We start from the raw sequence: 13948 nt of genomic DNA on the forward strand, positions 1-13948 counted from the left end.
TGGGGACAGGGGTGGATTTATACCAGAAAGGGAAGGGTTTCCAGGCTCTGCCTGCAGTCAATATGAAGAGCCTGAGTGAGATGTGAAGGGTTCCACCCCACAGAAGGCAGTCTCCCATCCTTCCCTCTCGCTTATCTTACCTGCAGCAGACAATTCCAGGAAGCCTTATGCAGAAGCATCCAGATGAGATGCCACTGCACTTCTCACCAGGACTCTGGGGATTTGACACCTTCCAGGTAGGGCCTGCCCTCAGGTCAGCAGATGGGACGTAACGCAGCATTTACAGCGGTCAGAGGAGGACAGGGTTAGAGGACAGAGAGCATCACTCAGCACACAAGAGGCTGCTGTCTCAGCAGCTCCAGGAAGGCTGTCAGGCTCGGGCTCCCAAATTCTTCCTGTTTGGTTTACTGAGAGAAGTGAGAGGCAAGGAGTGAGGCCAGTTGACTGAGCTCAGCAGGGATGTCCCAGGACCCACTATGACTCGAAGAAGGGACCCCACCCCCACCTTGCCGGAAACTCCCCCGGGACCCCGCCCACCCAGGCCCCGCCCCTGCCGTCCTCCCGGAGCCCAGATGCGCATGACAGGAAGTGACGGCCCCCTAACCACGCTGGGTGCGACGCTATCTGGGAGAGGGCTGCTATCTCTGAGAGCTGCTGTAGCTGTGACCAGAGGGAGGATCCCGACGTCTCATCAGGTGTCCAAGTCGGAGGTGACATGAGTTACAAGTGCACCGGACAGTTAAAAAGATACGCTCTGGCACTCCCGACAACTCTTCCATCGGAAAATAGGGGACTTCACGGCCCCCCGCCAGCCCCGCACCTGCTCTCCGCCTGGAGGCTCAGGCCTGGCTCTTAGGTGCAATTTCCATCGTCTACGCACGCGGGATCTCGGGACATAACCTGGGTCCAGGGGTGGTTAATCTGGGTGCGGGGTTGGTGGACCCTGGTTCTCTTCGGTTGAGGGAAGTCTGGGATTCTGTGAAGGAGGGACCCGTGGGGGGACTGAGGGTCTCCACACCCGATTGGCGGCCAAGCCTAACCCCTTACCCAGCGTGACTTGGCCGGAGAGCAACTGGTCAGCACCTCGGCCTTTCTGAAGGCTGAGGGGCTCCCTGCCAGCGATCGCCGACACTGGACACCCCGGGAAGAGGGGACCTCGTTCTGAAGGGCTGGCAGCCGGTCAGCAGAGGGAAGATGTCAGGCTCGGGGTGGAGTCAGGGTGGTGACCATCCTCCGCATCACATGGCTGACCCGGGACCCTCCCCTGTGGTCAGCATTTCCTCCTAGCTAAACACGGGGAGGGGGGCGCTGGTGCGTCAGGGGAGGGTCCAGCTTGGTTGTGAAGGGACAGCCTCGAGACAGCAGAAGGGCTGGTCCCAGCACCCTTCTTTGGGGGCCTGAGCACTCCCTCCTCTCCTCGACTGGGGTGACAGGGAAGGTGTTAGCGTCAACTTCAGAGCAAGAGAGGGAACAGGGTGGGTGGGTTTGGAGGGGCGGCTATGAGGGAGTCTTGCCCCAGTTTTCATCATGGCTCTGAATGTGAACTGAAAGGACATGCCTCCCCTGCCAGCCCCCACAGGCATCCCTCTAACACCCAGGTAGGGCTGCCTGCCTGCACCCAAGCCCTCGCTTTCACTTCCTACTCAGTGGTCTCAACGGAGGGGCTCACCAGGAGAACAAGAGACTTGTGGGTCCTAGAGCACTTGCCTCAAGGACCCCTCAGAAGAGGCTTAGGTTCAAGCCACGGAGGACTCTCCTCACCTAAGTTGCTCGCAACAACTTCTTGTCCCGCCTCTAGGTGCCCTCCTTGCCTGCCATCCTGCCCGCATGTGCCTGTGATCCATAACCTGTCACCATGCCTCAGAGGCACAAGAACAAGTACCATGCCTGCGGGAAATGCCACCAGGTCCAGGGGGACACCCGGTGTCCCCAGGAGGCCCAGACCAGTGCGCTGCAGCCCCAAAAGAGCGGTGCTCCTCCTGCTCCTCGTCTGTCCCTCAGGGTTCTCCCGTGAGCGCCCCTGCTACTGGAGTTCACCAGGAGCTTCAGGGAGCCGTGGCTCCTAGCTATCCTGATGCAGGGCCTTCCTGCCCAGGATCTGATGAAGGTGCCCAGGGCCCAGAGGAGGAAAGTGCAGGTGTCTCCCAGGCAGCCCCTGCCACTCAGAGCACTCACTAAGATCCAGTGACCAGGAAGGACAGCATGCTGGTGGAGTTCCTGCTGGAGAAGTACACCAAGAAGGAGCCCATCATGCAGAACGCCCTGCTGAAGGTCGTTGGCAGGAAGTATAGGCAGCACTTCCGTGAGATCCTCATGGAGCTGGTATTTGGCCTGGAGCTGAAGGATGTCGACTGTAGCAGGAACATCTACGCCCTCGTCAACAAGCTCAATCTCTGGGGTGATGAAGTTCCGAGTGATGAGCGGGGGCTGCCCAAGTCCGGTTTCCTCATGGTGCTCCTGGGCATTATCTTCATGAAGGGTAACCACGCCACCAGGGAGGAGGCCTGGAAATTCCTCAGTGTGTTGGGGGTCTATACTGGGAGGAGGCACTTGATCTTTGGGGAGCCCAGAAGGCTCATCACCAAAGATCTGCTGCAGAAGAAGTACCTGAAGTACCGACAGGTGCTGAATGGCGATCCTCCACGCTTCGGGTTCCTGTGGGGGCCGAGAGCTTGTGTTGAGACCAATAAGATGAAGGTGTTGGAGGTGCTGGCCAAGATCAATGGTACAGTCCCAACTTCCTTCCCAGACCTCTATGACAAGGCTCTGAGAGATCAGGCGGAGAGAGCAGGGCAGAGAGGCGCGGCCAGGGCTCCAACAATGGCTGAAGTCAGTGCCCCTTCCAGGGCCACGTCCTGCAGCTCCTCCCACATCTAGAGAGGGAGGGCCGGCCACTTTCTTCCCTTTTGTGTTGGAACAGAGCTGTCAAGCTCCTAAATAGTAGAGAGTAATAGGCTAGAGGGAACAAACTTGTATGTTCTTTACAGTTTTGTGCAGTAAGGAAGTTTAGGCACAATTCATTTTAGCAAAATATTTATCTTTTTTCCTTTATCCATAGCAGAAATATCTAGTGAAAGTTGATTTAAATTAGATTGGTAAGGAGATGACGGAGGAGTTAAGTCTTTACAAATGTTAATTACTTTTCGTTATTGTTCTTCCGAATACAAATGCATTAATCATATAAATCACATTGGTTGCTGTTTAAAGTTTTGAAAGCCACAGGTTGGGTATATGTAAAACACACTGATCATATTGAATATGTTGTTCACCATCTAAACAAGGTAAGATGATATTGGAACAGCATTTCCTCAAAGAGTAGTCAAGCTCCTAGATAGTGCAGGTTAGTAGGGGTCGAGCAAACCAAGTTTAGATCTCTATTCTCTTCCTGATTTAATCTAGTAACTTCTACATGTTATTTATTTCATTTTCATCAAATATTTTTACTTCTAACAGATTCTTTTTCTTCAGAATATTGAGAGATCAAATTGCCAACATCCGCTGGATCACGGAGAAAGCAAGAGAGTTCCAGAAAATACATGTATTTCTGCTTCATTGACTATGCCAAAGCCTTTGACTCTGTGGATCACAATAAACTGTGGAACATTCTGAAAGAGATGGGAATACCAGACCACTTGACCTGCCTCTTGAGAAATCTGTATGCAAGTCAGGAAGCAACAGTTAGAACTGGACATGGAACAACAGACTGGTTCCAAAGAGGAAAAGGAGTACGAAAAGGTTGTATATTGTCCCCCTGCTTATTTAACTTATATGCAGAGTACATCATGAGGAACGCTGGGCTGGACGAAGCACAAGCTGGAATCAAGATTGCCGGGAGGAATATTAATAACCTCAGATATGCAGATGACACCACCCTTATGGCAGAAAGTGAAGAGGAACTCAAAAGCCTCTTGATGAAAGTGAAAGAGGAGAGTGAAAAGGTTGGCTTGAAGCTCAACATACAGAAAACAAAGATCATGGCATCTGATCCCATCACTTCATGGGAAATAGATGGGGAAACAGTGGAAACAGTGTCAGACTTTATTTTTGGGGGCTCCAAAATCACTGCAGATGCTGATTGCAGCCATGAAATTAAAAGACGCTTACTCCTTGGAAGGAAAGTTATGACCAACCTAGATAGCATATTAAAAAGCAGAGACATTACTTTACCAACAAATGTCCGTCTAGTCAAGGCTATTGTTTTTCCCATGGTCATGTATGGATGTGAGAGTTGGACTGTGAAGAGAGCTGATCGCCGAAGAATTGATGCTTTTGAACTGTGGTGCTGGAGAAGACTCTTGAGAGTCCCTTGGACTGCAAGGAGATCCAACCAGTCCATTCTAAAGGAGATCAATCCTGGGTGTTCATTGGAAGGACTGACACTAAAGCTGAAACTCCAATACTTTGGCCACCTCATGTGACGAGTTGACTCACTGGAAAAGACTCTGATGCTGGGAGGGATTGGGGGCAGGAGGAGACAGGGACGACAGAGAATGAGATGGCTGGATGGCATCACCGACTCGATGGACATGATTTTGAGTGAACTCCGGGAGTTGGTGATGGACAGGGAGGCCTGGCGTGCTATGATTCATGGGGTCGCAAAGAGTCGGACACGACTGAGCGACTGAGCTGAACTGAACTGAATGATATTCCAGTTTTATTTATTGCAGTTTTAGCATTTTTAAAGTTACAGTTTTGGTAGATGTAAAAGAAATTCATGAACTATCTGCATTGTCTTTATGATTTGCAAGCAGGTACTATGTTGCTGAAAGAGAGATTTTCGTGGTAATTTGAAACACGACCACAGAAAATATTGAGAAACCAAAATAACCATTAAGCAAAAAAAAGGAAAAAGCTTTTAATATGTAGTTGGCCTTATTTCCTCTAACCTTTTTTTTTGTAAAAATAAAGTATAATTTGCCTTAGTTTACTCATTTAAAATATTTCTTTCTTTTGTCCCAATGCCCTGCCTAGTCTCTGCTACTACTGGATAAAAATAACCTCAGATTGGAAGGTGGTATTTTGCAGGTTCATAATCATCATAACTTCCATTAAATTAAAGACCAGTGTTTCTTAACCAGTATGACACTGCTTTATATGTAGTACATGCATTCCAGTATTCATGCAAGATAGGATTTATCCACCTCCATTTAAAGATGGTAACTTGCAATTTTCTCAAGTTCACAGGACTGATAAAGTGACCTCATAAGAAAAGTCCCCTGACATGCACTTGTCCAGAGGCCTTCCCTTTCTTTGCAAGGGCAAGAACTGAGGAAATCTCTTTTCACCAGTGACATATTTGGTACTGTGACTAGGACTGCTACCACAGTGAACTCCAGTGGTCTTGCCCAAACTGCCAGCTGGAGACCCCAGACTTTCGCTCTATCTCTCCCATGAAAACTTGCTTGCTGTCACTCTCTGCTTTGTTCTCTTTCCATGACCCACAGGGCCATATTTGGGTCAGCTTACTGGGTCATGGCTCCCCTCAGTTAAGAGTTGCAAGGAGTACGCCAAGACTGTCCATACCCAAAGAACTCTTGGGTGGCAGTTGACACTGTCCTTGGGCCTTGTAGAAACAGAATTTCCATTGGTGAAGGCGCCCAATGAGGCCAAGACTTTTCTCCTCTCAGTCTTTGTCTTTTCCTCTATGGCTGTATCCATTTTGAGGTGAGAAGTTTAACCAAGAAGACTGCATGACGTTCAAAATAAGACCAAACAAATAACTGGGGACTTGATTGGGTGAGTTTCCCCTCTGTAAGGCCTCGAGCCCAATTCCCTCCCTACATGTTGTTAGTCCCAGTCTGATTCTGGGACTCCAGAACTGCATCAGGGCCCAAAACTGGGGGACTCTGACACCTTCTCTAGATTTGTGGCCTATCTCACCGTACCCTGACCTTACACTGTGGGCGAGCTCTTCCCTCCTAGGGGCCTCAAGCAGACTTTATCAACCTCAGAGCAGAGGCAGTAAGTGAGCACCTTTCTCAGCAGGCTTAGGACTCTGCTTAGGAGACAGTCCACTTTCCCCAAGATCCACAACCAGGAACTCCAACCTCCCCCACTTCATAGCTCTACACCTTCCCTCGTATCCTTGATTTCTCTTCTATCCTGCTCCCCAGACTTCTCAGACTGCCCTTGATCCTTGAGCCTCCTTGGTGGATAGGTGTTGCCTCTTTTACTTCTATAAAGTGAGGTGGTCAGTCGCTAATTCATGTCCAACCCTTTGTGGTCCCTTGGACTGAAGTCCACCTGGATCCTCTGTCCACGGGATTTCCCAGGCAACAATACTTGAGTGGATTACCATTTCCTTCTTTAGTATATCTTTCCAATCCTGTGATGGAACCCACATCTCCTGTATTGCAGGCGGATTCTTAGCAAGGAGCCAATTCAGGAGTCCAAAGAGAAGCCCTCTTCAACATCTCAACGACAATCAATACCCTGAGGGGAACTTTTACCTAGTATTGTTATCACTGCCTTGTGGCACTCCAGTCCTACCTTTCGTCTCTATGTCTTTTTCTTTCACTTCAGTGATAAAGGTAAACATTTTAGGAGACTCAGAACCTAGGTCTCCTCCCTCCCTCTCTGAAGACTTCAGGCCTTTGGTTCCTGCTCATTTTTCCTCCCACTGGCCTCTGTTCCTTTTCGAGACTAACCCAAGGGGCCTCCTCAGGCTCACCAACCAGGTAGATTGCAGGTGCTCACAGGGAACCCACTGTTGACACTGGGAGTGCACCAGAACAAATAACTCCCATTGGTCCTTGTCTTGTGACATCCTAACCCCCTCATGGGGGGAAGTCCCATGCATCCAAATGTTCATGACCCTCTTCCAAAATCCATGTCTAAAGCACTCCATTCAACTCCTGTGAAAGCACTCACACCCCTTTCAAAGTGCCTCCTTCCCCAACAGGAGACCGATGTTTTATATGATCAGCTTATTAGTCCACTTTCCCAAGAACCACAACCAGGAACTGCTACCTCCTCAGTTCTGAGGGGGGGGGGTCAGTCTGCCAGACCACCCTCCTCTAATGGACCATCTAGGCAGCTGGAGACCCAAGACCCCCATAAATCAACTCATGGATATTGCCTTTGGCATATTCAGTGAAAGAGATAGGGTTGAGTAGGCAAAAAGGATTCAGGGACAACAGCAAAAGCATAATTACACAAAGTGACAGCTCAAATCCCTGCACCACCTCAGGGTTACCCTCATTTACCAAAGCCAACAGTGGGGACAGAATCCAGGAAGCCTGGATCAGAGCCACTGTCTCATGCAGAAAGGATGGATCTTCGTACAGCCAGGAGGGTGACTGGAAGGATGAATGCTCCCTGTTTGGAAAAACACCAATACCCTACCTGACAGATATACAAACGAGAGGGCCTCCAGAAGCATGACCATAGTCCTTCCAGTCCTATAGGAGAATCGAGGCTGCCAAACCAAGCTGGCCGAGGGGACCGAAGACTGATGGGGCCTGGGAAACTCCGTGGCTCCCAAAGGACACCTGGTCATTTCTCCAGAGGAGCCTCAGGTAACCCTTCATGTCACAGGGAGGACAGTTATTTTACATGTGGATCAGCTACTCTATGCTGATTTCCCTTGGCCCTTGGCCTTCCAATCCTCCATGATAATGGGAATGGAAGGAAGGTCCCAAAACAAGTGACCTGCCCCTCACCTCAACTCCTTATTAGCAAAGTTTACCTTTGATCATCAGTTTCTGATCATGCATGACTGTCCCCTCCTCTTGTTGGGAAGAAACTTGCTCACTAAATTCCAGACAATAGTCCAAGCTGGAGACCCTCATGGAGAAGACGCCCACCAAGAGAATCGACTGCTCTTGGCTGGGGGAGCCTGCTTCCATATGACAGGGATAGAATAGCATAGGATACAGGTAGCTGTCCCAGGTGACTCAGTGGAAAAGTATGCACCTGCAATGCAGGAGATGAAGGTTCAATCCCTGGGTGTGGAACATGTCCTGGAGGAGGAAATGGCTACCCATTCCAGTATTCCTGCCTGGAGAATCCCACGGACAGACAGCCAGTAGTTCTGCAGTTCATGGGGTTGCAAATACTCAGACATGAATGAGGGCCTGAGCACAGACAGACAGACAGATAGCTTTGAAGTCTAGTAGGGGCCTAGATATACAGAAACCCGGGAAACTTTCGGAGACCAGTATAAGTTACTGATCACTCAAGAAATGTATCAGAAGGTCATGAAAGGAAGCAGACTTGATTAAATATAAAGCCGTAAATAAAACATGAGATATGCTGCAGTCCCATAGGTAAAAGAATGTCACCACCCTTCTACTGATTTGAAGAAGTACTATGATAATCCGAGCTTGACCTCATAGGGTCAGACACTCTCCGGCCCTAATGAAGCAGGAGTGTGTTATGTAAACCTGACCTCTCTTCAAAGAGGGCAGTCTTTCCCCCTCGTTCACTTTCCTTTGATTATAAAATGTAGCCCACTTAATCCTCAGGGCAGAGCTCCATTACCTGCCTGCTTGCATTTCTCACAAGCATCCTATATTAATAAATCTATTTCTTGTCTAGCACTTTGCCTTTCTGAATTCCTTCTGTGCTGAGACACAAACAACCTGAACTTCAGTAAGTCCAGGCACTAGGTGAGTGATTCTAATTAAAAGAACATGGTCCAAGACCCAAACAGGATTTTGGCTGGATTCAAGTCCTGGCCAGGTGGGTTTCAGTCCCAGCCATGTGGGCTCAAGTCCCAACCTGAGGTGAATATTTTCAAACAGAGGAGGTCTCCATGCCACCCCGTCCACATTTCTCACCTTTGGGCTATTAAACTGGTTCACAGTGCTAGAACTAAAGCCACTGTCTTCTGCATTTTTCTGCACCTAGACTCCCAGTATCTTTCCCTTTGTGTATACAAATCAAGACACTGTATGCCACGAATGCCTCCATGTTGTGTGCTTATAAAATTCAAACCAATGGTGCCTGCATGGTTGGAATGGACAAGAAAGAAAAAATGGTTTAAAAATTATCTGGCTACCTTTAGAAAGGGGATTTCCCTGGTGGCTCAGAGGGTAAAGAACCTGCCTGCAATGCAGAAGACCCTGGTTCGATCCCTGGGTTGGGAAGTACCCTGGAGAAGCGAAAGGCAACCCATTCTAGTATTCTTGCCTCAGAAATCCCATGAAGAGTAGTGCCTGGCCAGCTATAGTCAATGTTGTTGCAAAGAATCAGACAGAACTCAACAAAAAGCTCCTAACACCTCTTCTCGTTCACCACTTCTTGTGTTTGTCCCATTTTCCCACATTTTGGGAGAGGTCTTGTTGATGTCACACAGAAGAGAATCCTTCCTGCCCTACAGCTTCGAAAGTTTTTCCACATTGTAAAGGAGGTAGATTCCACATTTCCCTTATTTTACAGATGGAGAATTTGCATCTCGTTACATGAATGTGGAGAAAGGACACACGAACTACCTCTTTGTTATTGCAATAACTCTGATTTATGGATTTGAATAATTTTTTAAAGTATTACGTATCAGCCCTTCCCACAGTCTTCTCATGATCTTTATAGTAAAATATAAATCACCTTTCACCATCTGAGATGTTACTGTTGAATGAAAAGATGTCTGTGTTACTAAGAATGTTGCATCCATTGCTGGCAAATGCCAACAGGGTAAGATGACTAAACCATAAAGACCACCAGCAGTTTCAATTATCCCCTGTATTCCTTTTGTTGCTCAAGTTAGTACGCTCCCCTTTTAGCAGATATCAGTTCAGTTCAGTTCAGTTCAGTCCAGTCGCTCAGTCGTGTCCGACTCTCCGCGACCCCATGAATCACAGCACCCCAGGCCTCCCTTTCCATCACCAACTCCCAGAGTTCACTCAAACTCATGTCCACAGAGTCGGTGATGCCATCCAGCCATCTCATTCTCCGTCGTCCCCTTCTCCTCCCGCCCCCAACCTTTCCCAGCATCAGAGTCTTTTCCAGTGAGTCAACTCGTCGCATGAGGTGGCCAAAGTATTGCAGTTTCAGCTTTAGCATCAGTCCCTCCAATGAACATCCAGGATTGATCTCCCTTAGAATGGACTGGTTGGATCTCCTTGCAGAATAAGGGACTCTCAAGAGTCTTCTCCAACACCACAGTTCAAAAGCATTGATTCTTCGGCGATCAGCTTTCTTCACAGTCCAACTCTCACATCCATACATGACCACGGGAAAAACCATTGCCTTGACTAGACGGACCTTGGTTGGCAAAGTAATGTCTCTGCTTTTTAATATACTATCAAGGTTGGTCATAACTTTCCTTCCAAGGAGCAAGCGTCTTTTAATTTCATGGCTGCAATCAGCATCTGCAGTGATTTTGGAGCCCAAAAAAACAAAGTCTGACACTGTTTCCACTGTTTTTCCATCTATTTCCCATGAAGTGATGGGACCAGATGCCATGATCTTTGTTTTCTGAATGTTGAGCTTCAAGCCAACCTTTTCACTCTCCTCTTTCACTTTCATCAAGAGGCCTTTGAGTTCCTCTTCACTTTCTGCCATAAGGGTGGTGTCATCTGCATATCTGAGGTTATTGATATTTCTCCCGGCAATCTTGATTCCAGCTTGTGCTTCTTCCAGCCCAGCGTTCCTCATGATGTACTCTGCATATAAGTTAAATAAGCAAGGTGACAATATACAGCCTTGACGTACACCTTTTCCTATTTGGAACCAGTCGGTTGTTCCATGTCCAGTTCTGACTGTTTAGCAGATATAGCCTATCCTTTTTAGCCTTTTCCACTTCTTGTAACTCAGAGATTATCTATTGCCTCTCTTTCTGTGTTTACATAAGCATTTCCTCATATCCTACTGTCTTTTTGTAGCTCGGCATTATATTTAAATCACTGCCTCTATCAGAAGCATATTCTAATCAAGTGACTCAGTCAACGGCAATGGGCTTAGGAGGGCTGTCCCATAAGGAGAGAAAACCTGGACACTAGCAACTGCATCACGAGTTGCAGCCACCCTGTTTATTTCAAACCCTTTATTTTGAAATAATAGATCCATAAATTGTAAAAACAATTATGGGAAAGATTGAAGGTAGGAGGAGAAGGGGACGACAGAGGATGAGATTTGTTGGCTGGCATCATGGACTTGATGGACATGAGTTTGTGTAAGCTCCAGGAGTTGGTGATGGACAGGGAAGTCTGGCGTGCTACAGTCCTTGGGGTTGCAAAGAGTTGAACACAACTGAGAGACTGAACTGAACTGAGTGATGGTGAGCACCTTAGCATGGACCCGTTGGCCTTTTGTATGTCTTCTTTGGAGAAATATCTATTCAGCTCTTTTACTTCTAATCAATAGATATGTCAAGGTGATGGGTGCCACTCCTATGGTTACATTACGGTATCTGATGGCATTCCTTTGATCACAGACATTATTTTGCTAGTGGATATGTTCTTACTTCTCTACCTACCTTGAATAAGAAACCTGGCAAGTTTTGAACTACCTATAAAAAGGGCAATGTGTCATGGAACTGCAAGCTGAGGTTAGGAACAGAGAACCGCAAAAACTATTGGCGTGAACAACTCGGTGCCAACATCTGCATTAAGAACCTTGACTGACCTCTAGCATGGTTTCTAGCAGCAACCTAAGGCCACATTCTAGGACAACTCGGCTACCCCTGAATGCCTGTTTAGAAAATTTCAAGGCTACCAAAGGAATCTGTTCCAGCCGACATCTGACATAAGCCCCTCATCTTCCTTTACTGAGAGTGTTTATTTAAAACAAAGACAAAAAAAAAAAAAAAAGAAACCCTCACAATTACAAATCCTTCCTCTGTCTCTTTGAGATGTATGTATCTCCTACAACCCAGGAGTGTCTTTCTCAAGGACCTGAAAGCCTTTCCATTGAAATGTAACAGGAAGGAAGGGCAGAGTCTTTGTCTCCAGTTTCTCTGGGAAATGTGAAGTCAAACAACAGAAAGACCAACAGTTCAATTTTGAAAAATAAAGAAAGGACTTGAAGAGATATTTCTACAAAAATGATAAACCAGGGGCCAAAAAGTATATAAAAAGATGCTCAGGATCATTAGGAAAATGTATATACGGATACAGTGGGATACCGTTGGAGCCCTCCTGTGTTGCTGGTAAGAATGCAAAATGGTTTAGCCTCTCTGGAAAGCATTTTGGGAGTTCCTCAAATTTAAAGAAAAAAATTAACATAGGACCCAGCAGTCTATTCCTAGGTATATAATTTACACAATCTAGAACTTGTAATCAAACAAATATTTGTACACAAATATTTAAAGATGCATTATTCATAAAAGCCCCAAACTGCAAACAATCCAAAATTTCTATCAACAAGTAAGCATGTGAGATGAGTGCAATCATGCAGTAGTTTGAACATTCTTTGGCATTGCCTTTCTTTGGGATTGGAATGACAGCTGACCTTTTCCAGTCCTGTGGCCACTGCTGAGTTTTCCAAATTTACTGGCATATTAAGTGTAGCACTTTAAAGCATCATCTTTCAAGATTCGCAAAAGCTCACCTGGAATTCCATCATCTCCAGTAGCTTTGTTTGTAGTGATGCTTCCTGAGGCCCACTTGACTTCGCATTCCAGGATGTCTGTCTCTAGGTGAGTGATCACTCCATCATGGTTATTGGATCATTATGATCTTTTCTGTATATACTTTTTTGTATATTATGATCTTTTTTGTTCTTCTGTGTATTCATGCCACCTCTTCTAAATAGCTTCTGCTTCTGTTAGGTCCACACCATTTCTGTCCTTTTTGTGCCCATTGTTGCATGAAATATTCCCTTGGTATCTCTAATTTTCTTGAAGAGAATCTAGTCTTTCACATTCTATTGTTTTCCTCTATTTCTTTGCACTGATCACTTAGGAAGGCTTTCTTATCTATCCTTGCTATTCTTTGGAACTCTGCGTTCAAATAGGTATATCTTTCCTTTTCTCCTTTGCCTTTGCTTCTCTCCTTTTCTCAGCTATTTTTAAAGACTCCTCAGACAACCATTTTGCCTTTCTGAATTTCTTTTTCTTGTGGATGGTTTTGATCACCGCCTGCCTCCTGTACAATGCTACAAACCTCCGTCCATAGTTCTTCAGTCACTCTGTCTTCCAGATCTAATCCCTTGAATCTATTTGTCACCTCCACTGTATAATCATATGGGATTTCATTTAGGTCATACCTGAATGGCCTACTGCTTTTCCCTACTTTCTTCAATTTGAGTCTGAATTTTACAATAAGGAGTCCATCATCTGAGCCACAGTCAGCTCCCGGTCTTGTTTTTGTTGATGGTATAGTGATTTTTCACCTTTGGCTGCAAAGAATATAATCAATCTGATTTTGTTATTGACCATCTGGTGATGTCCATGTGTAGATTCTTCTCTTGTGTTGTTGGAAGTGAGTGTTTGCTATGACCAGTGCGTTCTCGTGGCAAAACTGTTAGCCTTTGCCCTGCTTCAATTTGGAGTTCAAGGCCAAACTTGCTCTTACTTCAGGTATCACTTGACTTCCTACTTTTGCATTTCAACCCCCTATGATGAAAAGGACATATTTTCTTGGTTTTAGTTCTAGATGGTCTCGTAGGTCATCACAGAACTGTTCAACTTCAGTTTCTTCGGCATTAGAGGTTGGGGCATAGACTTGGATTACTGTTGTATTGAATGGTTTGCCTTGGAAACGAACAGAGATCATTCTGTCCTTTATGAGTTTGCACCCAAGTGCTGCATTTCAGACTCTTTTGTTGACTGTGAGGCTATTCCATTTCTTCTTTCAGATTCTTGCCCACAGTAGTAAATATAATGGTCATCTGAATTAAATTTGCTCATTCCCATTCATTTTAGTTCACTGATGACTAAAATGTTCATGTTCACTCTTGCCATCTCCTGTTCGACTACTTCCAATTTACTTTGATTCATGGACCTAACATTCCAGGTTCCTATGCAATATTGTACTTTACAGCATCAGAATTTACTTTCATCACCAGT

The 13948-nt window shown here is 46.3% G+C and overlaps 1 pseudogene; it reads left to right on the forward strand.

The window, feature by feature from the left end:
• The first annotated feature begins 1855 nt into the window (after positions 1-1855).
• LOC129563817 (melanoma-associated antigen B1-like) lies at positions 1856-2877 on the forward strand (annotated as a pseudogene).
• Positions 2878-13948: the final 11071 nt, after the last annotated feature.

Source organism: Moschus berezovskii, chromosome Y, assembly GCF_049115385.1.
Source record: "Moschus berezovskii isolate FMDL1 chromosome Y, NW_MosBer_1.0, whole genome shotgun sequence".
NCBI classification, from domain to species: domain Eukaryota; kingdom Metazoa; phylum Chordata; class Mammalia; order Artiodactyla; family Moschidae; genus Moschus; species Moschus berezovskii.